Here is an 18345-nt window from a genome sequence, read left to right as displayed (position 1 = left end):
GTGGCCCATGAAGGCATCCAGTGTGACCTGCCAGCTCACCTTAAAAATGTTTATAATTAAATTCACAAACCGCGATTCGCTGCCTATCATTTGCCTATGACTTCCTTCGTAACTGGCAGTGCTTAATTTGTAACTAAAGAGGGTCCGTTGTTGCTACAGATGAAACGTTGATGAAAACAATGCAAGAATTCCTAAACAATATGACTGAAAATTTTAAAATGTGATTTGAGAATTTTAACATTCGAAAGGATTTGCTTTTATTTTTGTGATCCATTTGTTGTCTCTGCCAATGGACCTTGCCCTTCTGAAGCAAACATCATTTTTGATTCAATTGAGGAAGGTGCCTTTCAACTAGAAATGGTAAGGTTTCAGATTTCAGATGTCTTGAAGGCAAAATTCAGAGAAATGGGACTTTGTGATTTCTGGACTCAATATGCTGACCAGTTTCAGGATAGCCAAAATCTACCCATCTATCTTTTAACATGTTCAGATCAACATACCTCTGCGAATCTGGGTTTTCTACCATGAACATTATAAAAAAACAAAACCACAATCACCTGACAGATGAGCATCTTCACCAGTGCATGCACCTTGCCCTGACCTCCTACAAACCACTCTTCACAAAGCTTGCTAGAGATCGTTGATGACGCCTCTCCCATTAGAGATTGCCACTAACAAGGTGGTAATGTTGATTTATGAACTTTATTAAAAGATAGAAACACTAATACTTATGTTGCAATCAAGGTCTTTATTTATCGGCAGCTGAAGTTGGGGTTTTTTGGCATCAGCCTTCTGAGCAAATGGCCTGCCTCTTGTCATAAAATTCTCAAATCGGCCCACGGTAGATCTAATTGAGTATCACTGGTCTAGAGAATACTACAGTTTAAAGTACACTGGAGTGCTGCTGCACTGAGGTGAGCATCTGACCTCTCCTCTGATCTACTTGAATATAGTAGCTGTCTTACATATTTTATATAAGTGGCTATGAATCCAACAAGCCTTAGAGGCAGCCCTGGCTATAGTGGAAAGGGCATCTAGGTTCTCTCGAAAAGGCACAATTAAGAGGTGCAATATATCTCTCTCTGACTTTGACAAATGCAATCTTTCCCTGCTTATCTCCATTCAGAATGCTGCTGCGAAGATCATTTTCCTATCCTGTTACTTTGACCTTGTCACCCTCTCTTTGAATGCCTCCACCGGCTCCCGCTGCCCTGTCATATCAACAAATACACTGATTGCCTTCACTTTCAAGGCATTCTCATTTGCTATCGAGCTGTTGATACTCCCCTCCGATTGGCCCATGATACCAGCCTTCCCTGCCCACTTGTTAAATTTTCAAACACACACCTTCATGCTTTCTGGCATGCTGCACTTCACTTCCCATAAACATCCACAAAGTTACCTCACCCTCCTCCTCTGAAGCCTTCCCCAAATCCTTCCTTGCTGTGTTGCCCACAAAAACTTGGCAGTGGCGAGGCTGCAGAGATCACTACCTGTCATGCTGACCAACACTGTCTCATTGTTTCGTTGTACTCTCCCATCTCTCTGGATTCATCTGTTGTTTCTTGTCTTATGCTTAGATTATAAGCTCTGTGGGGCAAGGACCATCTTTTTTGTGCTGTTTGTACAGTGCCTAGCACAATGGGGTCCTGGACCGTGACTAAGGTTAGGGTAGTATAAATACTAAATAAATAACAAGGGATGATCTATTGCACAATTCTTTTCAATAGTTATTGGCTAGATAGCAGATCCTCATTGGACTTTTTCTTGTAGATGATGAAAATATATGGAAATTTTTAAAAACCGATTCCTCAGTATTAAAACTAAGCTCAACATCTGGTTCACAGAAGGCAACTTCTCCTCGATGAAGCCAGCATTCTGAAAAAAAACGTAGGCAAAAATCCAGTGTGAGGGCAAAGCATTTTATCTTTAGATATTGGAATTTTGTGGATTACCTGTAAAGACTTGGCGCTAGCTCACTCATCAGGCAGAGGGTGATAGCTGCTAAAAAGTCTTCTTTACAGGAAAAGAAAGCATGGGGAAATCCACTCAGAATCAAAAAGGGCTTAACCTGTTTATTCACCTAGATTCCAGAGATCTCAAGGGCAGCCACAAATGCATGAAACATGGTGATGGCAACTAGATGGAGCATTAGGTGAGAAATTTTGAATCCTGATTTAAACAACAAGGAAGTGACTTGAGAACAGTCAACAATGAATAGGACATGGCGGCTTATGCTTTGCGCATGGGCCAGATCCTAAAGTCTTTACTCAAAGTATCACTTGAAGTGAATGGGTGTTTTGCTTGAATAAGGACAATGAACCAAACAAGAACCTTAGGGTTTGACCCATATATCTTAGTACATGGGCTGATAGAAGTGATGATAGGGTAAAGTGGAATAGCATGTGTCCCTTCAAAAGTACGGAGCAAGGGAGAATCTAGATGTTGCAGGGCCAACTCACTGCTAGGGTGCCTCCTCCTGGCAGTTCTGGAGCGTAGCTCCTTCCAGGTCCGATGCCCCCTTTCATCGCTCATTTGGGTACCCTGATGCCTCACTCTTACTCTGCAACTCAGCGTGCTCTCCCTTCATGGCTTGGCCCTCCATCCAAGTCACAAAGTTCTCCCCTTCCGGGGGGTTATCAAAGTGTCTCCATCCAAACAGTCTCCAGCAGTCTTCCAATTCACTGCCCAGACTGTGCCACTTCTCCAGTGGCTACCAGGGGAAACCGGGCCCAACCTCTACTTCAGGTTCTGGCACAGGGACCCTCTAATCAGCAGCCAAGGTCCACAATGTCCCACCTTGCTACCATTTTCCTAAATCTTTTTCTACTCCATACCTCTCTCAGGCTTTTGCTCCAGCATGATTCTGGGTAAACCCTTCCTTCATGGCCTGGAGCCCTGGGCTTTCTACTCTCCCCAGGGTTTCCTTCCTTCCCTTGCTAACAGTCAGGGAGTGGCCACAGGATTCTTCACTATAGTCCCTTTCTGCTACCAGCTTCCTGGTGTATTGTAGCCCTACCTGTTCTTTCTCAGCTGGGCTCCATCATCAATCTGGGGTTACTTAGCCACCTAATTCCCCTCTGAGGTGGCCTAGCCAGTTAACTGGCCCCTTCTCAGCCTCATTAACTCCTTCTAGGCTAGCATGGGGTGAACACCCCATCACCGTAGGGAATAAGGAAGATTGGGTTAGATATTTAGTCCACGAGGTTAGGACAATAAGATAGAGGGAAATGTCCTGTAAATTACATTTGGTTTCTTAACTGAACTTTTATAAAGTTTCAGATGTACAGTGTAACACTGCACCCCCATATTCATCAGAGTGATATGATTATAGCATAATTATGATGCATTTTGTACAAGATGGGTCATATGAGGTGTCATTGGAAAAGTTATGATTTGCCAAATATGATCATCATATTTGTGTACATGTATCATTTTTGTATCTGAAGTTATGAATATTGACTATGTAGCTCTATTTCAAATGTGCTTATTGTGAGCAACACCCACAACTAGCCTTTCAGGTACAACACTGAAGCTTGACAGTGCTAATGGCTCATCAACAAAGACAATGGACCATGGAAGAGTTTAGTCTCCCTGTGAAAAGTTTCAGCCAGACTACAAGTAAAGGCTGCTATGACTCAGCAAGGCATACAAGGGCATATGACCAGACTACATGACACTGAACTCCATTTTGGTACCTATATTTTTCCACAGACTGGACCGGGAACTTATCTTGAAACAAAGAGTTCCCACCATATGGAAAAGCTCTATAAGGTGAGGAGTGACATCATCTCCTAACCTCACTCTCCTCACAAGAGAACTCCTAAGTAACAAAGACGAAACTGGGGGAACTGCTGGTCCCAGGCTAAAGGGATTTCTAGCCTCTTTATGGAAACTTGGTGGAATGCTTGTATCATCAGTCAGGGTGAGAAATTGCTAATTCAAATCTTATCTACTATATTAGGCTTAGTTTATGGTTTTTTGTTTATTTGCGCAGTAATCTGCTTTGGTCTGGTTGCTATCACTTATAATCACTTAAAATCTACCTTTTGTAGTGAATAAACTTGTTTTAGGTTTTATCTTAACCAATGTGTCTTTAAGTGAAGTGTCTGGGAAAATCTCAGCTTGGTTACTACAGGCTTGTTGTGCATAATTTTCCCACATCGAGGGGAAGGCGACCTTTATTAATGACAGGTTTCAGAGTAACAGCCATGTTAGTCTGTATTCGCAAAAAGAAAAGGAGTACTTGTGGCACCTTAGAGACTAACCAATTTATTTGAGCATAAGCTTGAAGTGAGCTGTAGCTCATGAAAGCTTATGCTCAAATAAATTGGTTAGTCTCTAAGGTGCCACAAGTACTCCTTTTCTTTTTGCTATATTAATGAGCTTGCATTGTACAGATCCCTGTGCAGTGCAAGATGGTAGAATACTGGGTTTATACTCCAGCAAGGCTGTAAGGCTCGGGAGCTGGGAAATTGGCTATTGTCTTCTGTCTGTCCTTGAGTGGCTTAGGTAAAGCAGTCAGGTAGCTCAGTTGGGTGTGGTGCCACCTGCTATTGTGTTGGGTGATAACAGGGCCTGGAGGGGCTGGCTGAGCCACCAGCAGAGCAGTATGAGCGGGACCAGCACAGCTGAATGGTTGGGGGCAAAGCAGTTCCCATGACTCCCGGGGGTGACAACCCATCACATACAGTTCATAAAATTCCCATCTATTAAAGTTAGTCCTCCAAGACCAATTCATTTTATCCCAATGCTTGATATCTTATTGTTCCATAACAAATGTCATGAGACAACATCCTGGTATCTTGGGGGATTTTTAATATCCTGCAGGCCTGGGTTGCAGAACGCAGAACAGCCCCATCAAATTATCAAAGTGTAGATGGCTGATAACATTAGTTATAGAGGAGAGTCATTTGGAGGGCCTTGGTTTTTCTGGATAAGTTCAGTGCTCTCTATAACAACAAGCTCTACTGGAAGGCGCTGCTTATTTTGTCCTGTGACGCAAAAATAGTGATGTGACAATAGAAACACCCGCCCCCCCCCTTAATTAAGGGTAAGCTTGGCAGCTGCCCAACATGCCTACAAAAGAGAGAGAGGGGAATGAAACTTTAGTGTCCTGTACTAGGTACCCATATCCAGGTCACAGCATAGGTAAGCACCATAAGTGTGCTACTCCCCTTCCTGTGCAAGCGGGCGAGGTGAAGGATGAATATAGACCTTGACTTTACCACCCAATGCGCCAGCCAGCATAGCTGAACTGGCAGGGAGGGAGAAGTAATCCGCACCTGGTAAAGAATTGGCACAGATTATTTCCCCCTAGTGCAAAGGGAGAAGCAGGGACTGAATTGTAACTTTCCAAGGAACAGCACAGCTAGATGCTGCCTTTACTCAAGACAGATTACATTGTTACAATGTAGCCCTAAATTGGGGATTGTTGTATCTTTGTCTATTTATCTTTTATTATCTATCTAGGGTCTTATGCCAAGAGGAAGAGCCTTCCAGATACTCTACACTATGACTAATTTCTTCCCTATTTCCCCTCTGTCACTAATTTATTTATTCATCACCCCCTTGCCTCACACAGGGTGTGAGTCAGTCCTATGAATAATAGGAGTTATAAGTTATAATGCCTCTTGGAAACCCATCAGAATCACAATTTCATCATAAAAGTAAAACAGAAGATTAAAAACCTGATAGATACGGCTCATCAAAGCTTCATGATTTTACAGCAGTCAAATGCTTGGTTGAAAAAAAAGGATCATCACATACAATAAAAATAAATGTAACGGTAGAAATTGTTTTGTTTATTTTTTTAAAAAAAAGTATTAAACAAGGGCAGTGTTTGAAGTAACAAAAGTCAAACTGTTTTCAACAAGCCATGAACAATAGTATGTTTTCATATTTGAAAATGGTTACAAATAATTATTTCTATTTTTAATCTCTAGAAACTGCCATATTCTAACAGAAGTCCATGTTTACTCTGATTGCAGGAATTCATGTTGCCTTTGTGGTGTGCTGGAGAAGACACTAATAAGTAGATAAAAACAGATCTGCTGTAATGGGCAGTAATAAAATAATATTTACAAAAGTTTCAAGCAGTTTGTATATTTTTCCTTTTGTACAGATATTAGTTCATTTATTAAGGATTTCTACATTTACAGGATTGCACAAAATATAGTAACATCTACAACATCATCATCTGCTATATACAAGATTCAGGTTAAAACAGAAAACAACATTCTAATTTGTCACACACATGTACAAAGCCAAGTTCTACCCTTGCAGGCCTTCAGTGCTACCCCCTGGAATCAATGGACCTGCATGCTTATTTGAGAGCAGAATTTGGTTCATATTTTGGAAGTGCAGATTAAGAACTCTGCAACAAAACTGCCTTTAAAATGACAAAGAAAAAATAAGATGTGTCTTCTCTGGTCATTCAAAAAAATATTTAGATTTTGATTTGGCTGCTGATGAAATATCCAGTAAGAGAGTCCATGAAGCGTGTCACAGGTTTTTCATCACAAAGTGAATTCGGGATGCTCTGCAATAGCAGGGTCAGCATAGCTGAAAATGTCTTCATAGTAATTTGACTCATAGCTGTCAAAACAATCAACAGGTTACAGTGAGTTTTACTACGATCTTTAGTTAAAATCAGAACACCACAACTAGCATAGTGAAGCATTCAAACTATTCAGACATTAGCACTTCTGTTTATTATTATGCTGAAATATGGCGATAAAAATCAAATTCAGTTTAATTGCTTGAGATTGAAACAGTTTTTCAATTAATACAAAAATAGATCTGTCAGCACGATCTGTGTGTATGAAAAATATTCCTTAAGTCAATTTTAACAGATTTCAAAGAACAGTTAACTGTAAATGGTTATTAAAATTAGCTGTTTTAAAATTAAGGATTTTCAGCAGTGCTCAGCACACAGAGCTTTAGAAAAATGTCACACTAAGTGTATAAAGAATCTTTAACCCCATCAGAAATACTTACGTGAGAAAGCTCTATAGAAAGAAATACCCAGTTTCATTTTTCTAATCTACTACAGAATGTATAACTCTGACTTCAATGGAGTTATTCCTGACTGAGATCAAAGTGTGCGTGAAAGAAGAATCTGACTCTTTAATTCATGAATTACATGCAAAATGCTGCCATTATAATTGATTCATTTCAATATCCATGGGTTTATTTAGGTAAATACAGAGTCTTACCGAATCAGTTGTGCAAAGGTATAAACCTTTACTTATTAGCCGATCTGATTTGTAAGGGGAAAGGGAGAGGGAACTGTGGGTTTTATAATAAAAGCATGAAATTTGCCACCATGTTAGGACATGACCTAATACCGATTTTCAGACATGGGGCTATTGCCAGTTCATGCAAGTTGGCTGTGGCAGCCATTTTAAAAACATTGTCACAATCAGCAAATAATGTTTTACAACTGGACAGACAAGGGATGTATTCTTGGTTTTGCTTCAACAAGACCTTAAAATTGGTGTAAGGACACATTTTGTACTAATTTTGATTGTCAGTGTGGTCTTGGAAGAATTTAATCCCATTTCTCTTTTTTCTTTCAGATACTACTTTGGTTGTGTGAAAGCTGCTTTATGATTGAGTAATATTAACTATACACAGTAGTGAAAGATACAGATTACTATTGGCTGATACTGATGCTTCAAACCTGTCAAAAAGATACAAGCTTGTTTGAGAGCCAGGTCCATCAATGGAGACATCCCATTCCTCTACTGACTGGGGCAAGCATGCACTTTGTCAGGAAAACACAGCTACAGAGTTGATTAATCCAACAGAATCAAAAAAAGAGCATGTTGGATCTGGCCATCAAACTCTAGCAGAAAATATCAGATGTTTCCATAAGATGAATGCACTTCCCATATCCACAGACAGATGATGAGATAATGGTGATGGTACTGAGAAGACTTTGAACAAGAACAATGGATGTTGGCACAAATCCTGCTCTGTCAAGTTTTAAAAAAAGCTGAAAAACCTGTGGATCACCCTGACGAACTATAGAGGAAATACACATGTTTAGGTGACCAAAACAAAGGACCTCCAGAAAAAGAAGGGTGCTTTATTTGTGAAGTGAACATACTATCAGAAGACCTCCATGAAGCTTCTACTCTCAGCATTGAGAGTTGAGTCCACAACTGTGCACCTGAGCTGTAAGACCAGTGTTTGCTTGCAAAACTGAGTGCAGGGGACTTAGTGGCCCAAGAGACAAGGTATCATGCAAGATGTTTGGTCTCTCTCTACAACAAAATAAGGGGAAAGAAATCTGAGCAAAGCAACACAGAGAAGATATCACATGGGACTGCCTCTTCTGAACTGACAACATAGATTGAAGAGACAAGACTGAATGAAGACGTGGGTCCAGTGTTTAAACTAGCTGTCCTCACGATGCTCTATACAGCTAGACCAGAACAGCTGCCTGTGCGCATTCACAACACAGTGAAATAAAATCCCATATCCTTTCACACATTCCAGCTCTCCAAGCACACAAAGGATGTGATGTGCTCCTTGCCTTCAACCAGGGCCTTAAACATGCCCTCTGAAGTGCATGTGAGGAAAACTGTGATGAAGCAGCATTTCACCTGCCCCAAACAGTAAAAATTATTCAAAGGGACCTGTTTTAAATAAAAACACAGTCTACTTGTATCATTTGACCCAGGATGCCAAGCAAAATCTGTGCTTGAGTCCCTACTGGCACTGATGTCCCTAATATTGTGTGGTTCAAACATTAAAACTCAGTCAGAACAAGTTTCCATTCATCCAGCTATCCTTATTTTGGCACAACTGCTGCAGTAGAACAGCAATATCCATTGCCGTGAAGGAACAGAAAGTTTGTACCACAACAAAGCTCGAGAAATGCCTTTTCCAGTCTACACTGGTTTGACAAATCATGCACTGACATGAAAAAGTGAGCTAGTAGATAGTTCCTTTAAATTTGGATTGTCCACTATCTCCTATGACAGTGTGTTGGCCTCTCTACCAGCATGGCAAACAATGCGTGCCAACACTCTGAGGACAAGAATGTAGTCTGTCTGCTCAAGCTCCATGGTGGTCTGTTCACTGTTGTGGCCATAGACAGCGTAGACCACAATCCTAGTTCCACCACAGCAACAGACTCCTCCCAGGGAACTGGGACATCATGTTTTCAGCATCCCAGTACTGAAGTGGAGGGAGCGGTCCATAGACTTCCCACCCTGGACTGTGAGACTGCAGCATCAGTGAAGAAGTCTGTATCATCACTTCCTGAGTCTTATAGAATTGTCCTTCCATTGATTTTGAAGAAAATCAATGCTGCCATCCCTGATGCAAATGTTGAAATGAAAACAGACTGCCAATTGATTACGCAAGCCCTGCAAGAAGAATGCAGGTGGCTTGAACAAGTAAGGCAAGCAGCAAGTCTGGATACCTTCAGTGGAGATCAAGACATTTCCTGGACAGCTTACCATCCCAGACTTCGTCCCATCCATCACTGTGCTTCTTCCCCTCTTTCCAGATGACTCCAAGTCTGTGCCATGGATGTGATAAGGAATGCTGTGCACCACCTAAACCCATACCAAGTGCCAGTGATCACTGTGGATCAACTCTTTTTCAGCATAATCAAACGGATACAGTTGACCTGGCCCGCTGGAAATGGAAAGGACAAATTTGTCATTATGTTGTGTGGTCTTCATCTGGAAATGGCAAGTCTAAAGCTGACTGAGATTGGCTAGAAGACAGTGGATGGACAGAAGCCCTTGTTCAGGCCAAAGTGGCTTCCCCAGGAACAACTGACTCCTTCCTGAAAGTGTCTCATGTCACATGTGCTAGGCGGCCCACCAGGGGTCAGTACATCTTGCTCTAAAATGCATACACACAGTATACCCAAGGTCTCAGGGAAGATGAGGCCACATGGGGTAATATAAATGCTGTGGCAAGTGGAAACTAGAAAACCAAGCGTTCCACTTTTGACATACCACACTTAATCTGGAGCTTCTCATCTTGACCTATGTGCTGTCAATCTGTGAAACTTTGCTTGATACATGGAATGCTTTGGAGAGCTGTCACTCTGGTTCTTTGCATTAGATCATACTAATTATGCTCAATAGGTGTCTGTTCATCCTCGAGCTACAGCAAGCCTTCATACAGTGCATCCAGACACAGCTAAAGAGTTCCTAAACAGAAAATCCAGTTTGCAAGAACCAGCATGTTTTCTCTGTAATTGCACTTGACCAAGCTCATGAGCAAAATAATGCTATAATCAAAGGGGATGGTGGAGCTGTTGGTCTAACACAATGTCCAGAGGCCCTTCGGCAGTGGATGACAGTGGGACCAGAGGTAGCCAAGGTGATAGGAGAATCTGAAGCCATAGCAGAGAAAGGAACCACCTGAAAAGGGTCTAACACAAAGCACCGTGAGCAGGTGATAGTGCCCAGGCTTCGTTTACACAACATGTCAAGGCATTTGTTGAGGTCATAGAAGACATGGGCAACCTCTTCTCAGAGGAGAGTGTAGACTTAATTAAACTGGATACTGAAGACATTGCAGACCCTTCTGTGATTGTCTCTGCTAGGGAGTTTGAGGAGCTCAAGCAGTAGCAGTACACCTCATTTAAAAGAGAGATTGAAAGACAAAACCAAGTCATTAACAGAGCCTATCAAGCAAAATAAACTCCCCTTGTTCAGCAGACCTCCTGAGCTCTCCCCTTGTTCAGCAGACCTCCTCAAATTGGAGCTCTTCTTCTTGAAAAATGGTGGGGAATGCGATGTTTCAATATACTGAAGACTGAAAGATTTCCTTGTTTCTTAATTGATTTTAGGCTGCATGTTTATGTAAGCTGCCTTTTCAATCTTTTTGAGATGCAGAAAGAGGAGGTTACTCACCCTGTGCAGTAACTGACATTCTTCAAGATGAGTGTCACTGTGCGTGCTCCATTTCAGGTCAAGGTGCGTCCCAGCGCCCCCTATCAGAGATTTCTACAGCAGCACCCCTACGGGCTGCGCACGCACTGTGCCTGCCTCTCGAGCTCTCAGTGTTCTAATAGCGCGTGCAGAGCCCGGGCTCCTCAGTTCTCTCTCTACAACGGAGTGTGTTATAAATTCCGAAGTAGAGGGGAGGAGGGCGGGTAGTGGAGCACCCACAGGGACACTCATCTCGAAGAACGTCAGTTACTGCATAGGATGAGTAACCTCCTCTTCGAGAGAGAGATTTCCCTGTGGGTGCTCCACTTCAGGTGACTGAAAAGCAGTATCCCTTAGGATGGTTGGGACTTCGGATGGGGCAAGAAGGCTGTTGACAAGACAGCTCTACCCAATCTGGTGTCAGATGCTGCAGTGTGGATGAGAGCGTAGTGATTAGAGAAGGTAAGGTTCAATGCCCAGGTAGCTGCCTTGCATATATCAGACAATGGGACATTATGGAGAAAGGCCGTGGAGGTGGAGACAGCTCTTGTAGAGTGTGTCCTAACTGATGTAGGAGGTTGTATTTGCCTGAGTTGGTAACAAAGGCGTATGCAGTCAGCAATCCATTTGCAAAGCCTCTGTGTAGAGATAGCATTTCCCTGTGAGCGCTGAGTAGTAGACACAAAAAGTCATTTCCTAAATGATTTTGTTCTATCCAGGTAAAAGAATAATGCTCTGCAAAAATCAAGAGTGTGCATTGTCGTTTCAAAGGCGTTAGGTGTGAGGTTTTGGGAAAAATGTTGGAAGGTGTACAGGGTCATTGAGGTGAAAGGAAGAGTGTATCTTAGGTAAAAACCTTGGATGCGTGCGGAGTGTGACCTTATCGCGGAAGAACGTGGTATACGGAGGGTCCGCCATAAGTGCCCCCATTTCTCCTACTTGTCTGGCAGACATGATTGCTATGAGGAAGGCAGTCTTCATGGATAGGTGGAGAAGGGAGCAGGTAGCCATCGGTTCAAAGGGTTTATCCATCAGGGCTTTGAGGACTAGGTGTAAATCCCAAAGTGCAGCAGGCAGTTTCACATCTGGGTATAATGTCTGGATGCCCTTCAGGAACCTTTTGGCGATTGGATGGGCAAAGACCATTACCTTGTCAACCTTATGGTGGAAGGCGGTGATTGCCATGAGGTGGACCTTGAGTGAGCTCGTAGAGAGGCCAGATGTTTTAAGGTGTAGCAGGTAATCTAATATCAGTGGGAGTGAAGCAGAAACTGGAGAGGTCTGGTTTGCCAGCGCACCAAGATGTAAACCGTTTCCATTTATGCAGGTAGGTAGTGCGCGTGTTGTGTGTTCTGCTGTGTAGCAAGACAGTTCGTACTTGGTCCGAACACGTTAACTCCGCATTAGAGAACCATTGATCGGCCAGGCCCTCGGGTGGAGATGTTGTACATTGGGGTGAAATAGTTGTCCCGTGCGTTGTGATAGGAGGTTGCTGAGTGGTGGAAGGGAAATGGGAGGCTTAACCGACATGCGCAGGAGAAAGGGGTACCACGGTTGTCTGGGTCGCACTGGGGCTATGAGAATGATGTTGGCTCTGTGTGCTCGTATCTTCTGAATTACACTGTGCAGTAGAGGCATTGGTGGGAACGCGTACATGAGAGTCTTGGTCCAAGGGAGCATAAAGGCATCCCCCCGTGAGTGTTTGCCCAGGCCTGCTCTGGAGTGGAATGTCGGGCATTTTTTGTTTGTTGCTGGGGTGAATAGATCCAGCTGAGGATGACCCCAGGTCTGGAAAACGTTGGAAAGAATGGTGTCATTGAGTTCCCACTCGTGCTGTAAGGGGAACGATCGGCTGAGCTCATCTGCGGTGGTATACTGAGAACCTGGCAGGTATGAGGCAGAGATATGGATGTTGTGTTGAAGGCACCAGTTTCAAAATTTTATCGCCTCTGTGCAAAGGGAGTGTGATCGGGCTCCCCCCTGTCTGTTGACATAAAACATGCACGCAATGTTGTCGGTCATGATTCGAATTCGGCAGTTTTGGATGATGGGAAGGAAATGGAGGCAGGCATTGTGTACGGCCCAGAGCTCTAGCAAATTTATGTGAAGCCTGGTTTTTGAAGTGGCCCAGAGACCCTGAGTGGTGAGATAGCCGATGTGTGCTTCCCATCCTGTGAGGGATGTATCTGTGGTCATGGTAATTAAAGGGGGATCTTGTCGGAAGGGCATCCTGGTGCAGAGATTGATAGGAGAGGTCCACCACAGGAGTGAGTCCTTGACTTTCTGGGGCATAGTTAGTAACATGTTTAGCCTGTCTTGTTTGGTTTGTATACCATGGCTAGCCAACCCTGAAGGCACCACATGTACAGGCGAGCATTTGCAACCACAAATGTGCAAGCGGCCATATGTCCTAAGAGCTGTAGGGAGTCTCAGACTGTAGTCTGTGGGCTGGCATGTATCTGGGTAATAAGGATGCCCATTGTGTGGAATCTGTCCTGGGGGAGAGATGCAAGACTGGTGGTGGAATCAAGGTGGGTGCCGATGAAGTCGATTTGTTGGGTAGGTTGTAAGGTAGATTTGTTTTTCTTTATTTGTAGGCCCAAGGTGCGGGGTGCAAGAGTTGCATGGCTCGCTTCCAACTGAGTGGGAGACTTGAGGAGACAATCTTCTCTTAGAGGAGAGTCTATTGATAGAGATTCTCTAGGTTTCAGTCAGGAGGTGGTGATGGAAGAGGATAAAGTATGGGCCAGATCAGATGAGAAACATTCACATAAAGAATCTGACACATCAGAAAAAGGGCAGACAAATAAGCAGTGATAGGTTTTTAAAGTGCTTGTACACAAATGCTAAAAGTCTAAATAATAAGATGGGTGAACTAGAGTGCCTCGTGTTAAAGGAGGATATTGATATAATAGTATCAGGGGATAGCTGTGTTAGTCTGTATCCACAAAAACAACAAGGAGACCGGTGGCACCTTAAAGACCAACAGATTTATTTGAGCATAAACTTTCATGGGTAAAAACCCCACTTCTTCAGATGCAGAGAACTGGATAAATTCATGGAGGTTAAGTCCATTAATGGCTATTAGCCAGGATGGGTAAGGAATGGTGTCCCTAGCCTCTGTTTGTTAGAGGGTGGAAATAGATGGCAGGAGAGAGATCACTAGATCATTACCTACAGCAGCATATTATTGCCTAGGCCGACAAGGCCTAAGCCTAGGGTGGCAAATTTGCAGGGGCGGCAAATTTATAATAGCCATAGGCGCCGACTTTACCCGGCGTCGGTGGGTGCTCATGCCCTCCCCTCCACAACTCCATCTCCCAAATCCCTGGCCCCGCCTCCTCCCGTGGGCGAGCTGCGTTTCCCCTCCTTCCCAGGCTTGCTGCATGAAAGCGCTGGGAGGGAGGAGAAGTGGAGCGGCAGCACGCTCAGGGGAGGAGGCAGAGAGGAGGTGAGCTGGGGGCGCAGGGAGGGCCGCAGCAAGTAACCCGGGGGGGCGGGGGGGGCAGAGGAACCGCTCCTCACCCCAGCTCACCTCCGCTCCACTGCCACCTCCTCCCCTGAGCGCACCGCCACTCCGCTTCTACTCCCTCCCTCCCAGGCTTGCTGCAGGAAACAGCTGCCGGTGGGTTCAAACAATTTGAGTAAAAACTAAAACAAGTTCATATAGGACTGGGGGCAGCAATTATTTCAGGGCCTCGGGCCGGCAAAATCATTAATCCACCACTGATTACCTGTTAAGTTCACTCCCTCTGGAACACCTGGCATTGGCCACTGTCTGTAGACAGGATACTGGGCTGGATGGACCTTTGGTCTGACCCAGTATGGCTGTTCTTATGTTCTTCTTAATCATTCAGGTAAGGAAGTATGAGGATTCCTTTTTTCCTGAGATGTGCTATTACAACTGCTAGCACCTTGGAGAAGACACGTTGTGCGGTGGAAAGGGAGGACCCTGTATTGGTAGTGTTGCTCTCCCACAGCGAACCTGAGGAAACGTCGATGGGCAGGGTGGATAGAGACATGGAAATATGCGTCTTGGAGGTTGAGAGTTGAAAACCAATCTCCTTGCTCTAGCGTCGGAATCATCATTGGGAGAGTAACCATCTGGAATTTCTGTTTCTTGACGAACTTGTTCAAACGTCGAAGATCGAGGATAGGGTGCCAACCGCCGCTTTTCTTTTCCGTCAAGAAGCAGTGAAGTAAAACCCTTTCCCTCTGTGTTGAGGAGGTACCTCCTCTTTTTTTCCGAGATATAGGAGATGTTATGCACCTCCTGACAGAGCAATTGTCCGTGAGAGGGGTCCCTGAAGAGGGATGGGGTGGGAGGGTGGGTGGGAGGTAAGGAGAAGAAGCCTAACCCAATCTGATAATTTCCAGGACCCATCTGTCCGTAATGATGGTTTGCCAGTTGGCCAGGAATGGACGCAAACGGTGTCCAAAAAAAAAAGCTTGGTTGGAGCTGGCACTGGAGAGGGTGCGAGGTTTTCTATACCCTCGACAAAGACTTCAAATTTGTTTCTTTGGGTTAGTAGGGTGGGTCGCCGTTGTTTGTGGAGGGTGACATTGTTGGTTCCTGGGCCTATGTCGTTGTTGCATATCATATTGTCTGAAAGGTGGATGTTGCACAAAGGTATGGTAACATGGTCGTTGGTATGGCTGATATCTATATTGTCTCTTCTTTGAGGCAGGTGTTTGGATGCCTAAGGATCAGAGAGTGGCATGGGAATCCTTCATGGAGTGAAGGACCTCACTGGTTGTAGCAGCAAAGAGCTTGTCTCCATTGAAAGGGAGATCTTCAACCTTATTCTGTATCTTCTTCAGAAAGGAGGAAGAAGCAAGCCATGAGGACTGCCGCATGACAACGGTCGTGGCTGTGGATCTGGCCGCTGTGTCCGCAGCATTGAGGGTGGCTTGAAGAGTCATGTGGTAGATCAATTGGCCCTCAGACACCACTGCTTTAAATTGTTGTCATTTATCCTCTGACACATCATCAATAAATTGCATTACCTTAGCATAATTTTTGTGGTCATATTTTGCTAAGAGCGCCACATAGTTCGCTACTCTAAATTGCAAAGTGGAAGAAGAATACACTTTGTGGCCAGAGGAGTCCAGTCTCTTGTTATCTTTGTCTGATGGAGTGGAGCAGAAGTGTTAGTATTTGTTTTTCTGATTGGCCGCATCGACCACTAGCGAATTAGGTGAGGGGTGCATAAATAGAAACTCAGAACCCTTAGAAGGAACAAAATATTTTCAGTGGGTGTTATTATAGCTGGGGTCTGCCAAATAGTTTTAGCAGGTTCCATAATGTCCCCATTAATTGGTAGAGCTATTTTGAAGGAGGTCGTAGCTTGCAGGATGTTGGTAAGCTGATGGTGTGTTTCAGGGACCTCCTCCCAGGTAATCTTGAGCTCTTCTGCTACTCTGTGAAACAACTCTTGAAAGTGAGCGAGTTCATCAGTAGCGGGAGGTGGTGGGGGTACCATGGCATCTTGTGGTGTTATCACTATAGAAGAGGTGTGTGGGCAGTGTCCTCTGTAGGGGTGGTGGCCACTTCAGGTCTTATCTGGGTTTCCGTGTAAGCAGGCAGTGGGGAGGGTCTGACAGCTTTCCTCAGGGCAGCCTGCGGAAGACCTGAGTGTGGTGCAGTGTAGGTCCATGGGCCCCAGTGTGGCCATTGCTCTGGGGGAGAGAGGGGGGAACAGGTGGTCCCATCCAGAGATTGCCATACTAGTGTGAATAGCCTTGAGGATATGGAGAGCGTGCTGTAATGCGTCTCCTGGTTGTAGGTAACCGACTCTGGGAGAGTATTGAGAGAAAAACAACTGGTCATCATATTCCTCTTCCTCCACCCACACTTCACTGGAGGGGTTTGAAGTGGTAGGGGAGTACTGAAGGTAGGGTGCTAAAGGTCTCAGTGAGAGGCTGGTGCTGAGAAGAGGAGAGTCAGGAGCATGGGACACCCCTAAATCCTCTGGCTGTAAAAGCTGCGGTGGAGCCGAGTGACCAGGAGTCGGTGCCGGTGTAGCTGGTGGAGGCAGAGTCTCCTGGGGCGTCTGCTGGTGCACCAAAGGGTGTCCCGGGGGCACAGGCTGGCTCCGCAGAGTAGGAGCCCCTGAGGTAGCCACTGCAAGGGAGGCTGCAGACGTCAGGAGGCTCAGTGCTGAGAGCGGCGGCTGTAAAAGCGGCACCGGAAGATCAAAGGACGGTGCCGCAGCCACCGCTTGTGCTGTCGGCACCGTAACAGCTCTCGGCATCGTACTAGCAAAGGTGGCCGTAGGAGAGCTGAAAGAGGCGGGCAACTGGAAGCCCTGAGCCTTGGCACCATGTAGTGGGGCAGCCAACTCACGGTCGATGCCCGAGGTATCTGCCGCGTGGAAGGTGCTGAGCCGCGGAGCCGCAGTCAGCAGAGACCGGAGAGCCAGTTTTAATTTCTTCCCCAAGGAACGACTCCTGAGGGGAGAGGAAGCTGGCCATTTTTTTGCTTTTCCTTTGCCTCTGGAGGGTGTCACAGAGGTTTGCTGGCCAGGGTCAGAGGCAAGTCTGAGGGAGTTTTCCTGGAGCAGCATTTTAAGCCTGAGCTCGCTATCCTTGCGGGTTCGCGCTTTCAATTTGTTACTGTGGACGCATTTTGGGGGTACATGAGACTCCCCCAAACAGCGTATGCACTGTGACTGCCCGTCTGAGATGGGGATGGCATCCTTACAGGAGGCGCATCTCTCGAAGTCTGGGGAGCCAGGATCTCCGAATCCGCGGAGGGGTTTTTTGGGTTTTTTTAAAGAAATAAAAGTAACAGCTAATGTAACTTATCTAAGTATTAATTCTAATGACTGAAACGATCTAACTAAACGGAGAAACACACTACCTAGCTAGTCTCAGAGAGCACTGCTGAACTCCGTCTCTAGCCGGGGAGGGTAGGGAAGGAACTGAGGAGCCCGGGCTGTGCACGCTCTATTAGAACACTGAGAGCTCGAGAGGCAGGCACAGCGCGTGCGCAGCCCGTAGGCTACTGCTGTAGAAATCTCCGATCGAAGGTGCTGGGACACACCTTGACTTGAAGTGGAGCACCCACAGGGACATCTCTCGAAGAAGAATATCCTGTTAAGCACAGACCGATCTGAAATATGGTTATTAGCAAAAAGAAATGTAACTTTCTGTTCATGAACAGAAACTTTAAACTTATTGTTATATTTCTATGTAATTAATATTTTTGTAAATACTCCTTGGTGGCATGCTACAGAGCATGTTAATTCTAAATATTTTTGTATAATCTCAAGCCATCACATTTCATTGCTTTATTTTTAGGACACCTAGGACAATAGGAATATAAAAATATAAAATAAAATACAAAAAAAACCCCAGTGGGATGTTTTAATACCATAAACAATCAGTATCTGAAAAACATTATGTGAGGTAAAAGAGTAAAATGAAGGACTAATTT

At 44.7% G+C, this 18345-nt stretch overlaps 1 protein-coding gene across 1 annotated transcript in view; it reads right to left on the bottom strand.

The window, feature by feature from the left end:
* Positions 1–5839: 5839 nt before the first annotated feature.
* The window catches only part of PLEKHG4B (pleckstrin homology and RhoGEF domain containing G4B), a 132040-nt gene continuing 119534 nt past the window's right edge, over positions 5840–18345 (bottom strand). The window contains exon 24 of the mRNA XM_074945162.1: positions 5840–6597. The gene's annotated coding sequence lies outside the window, so the exon portion shown is untranslated. The remainder of the gene's footprint in view (positions 6598–18345) is intronic.

This window comes from Natator depressus, chromosome 2, assembly GCF_965152275.1.
Source record: "Natator depressus isolate rNatDep1 chromosome 2, rNatDep2.hap1, whole genome shotgun sequence".
Lineage (NCBI taxonomy): Eukaryota > Metazoa > Chordata > Testudines > Cheloniidae > Natator > Natator depressus.
Note: the sequence above shows the minus strand (reverse complement) of the source record. Positions and strands in the feature narration are given on the sequence as shown.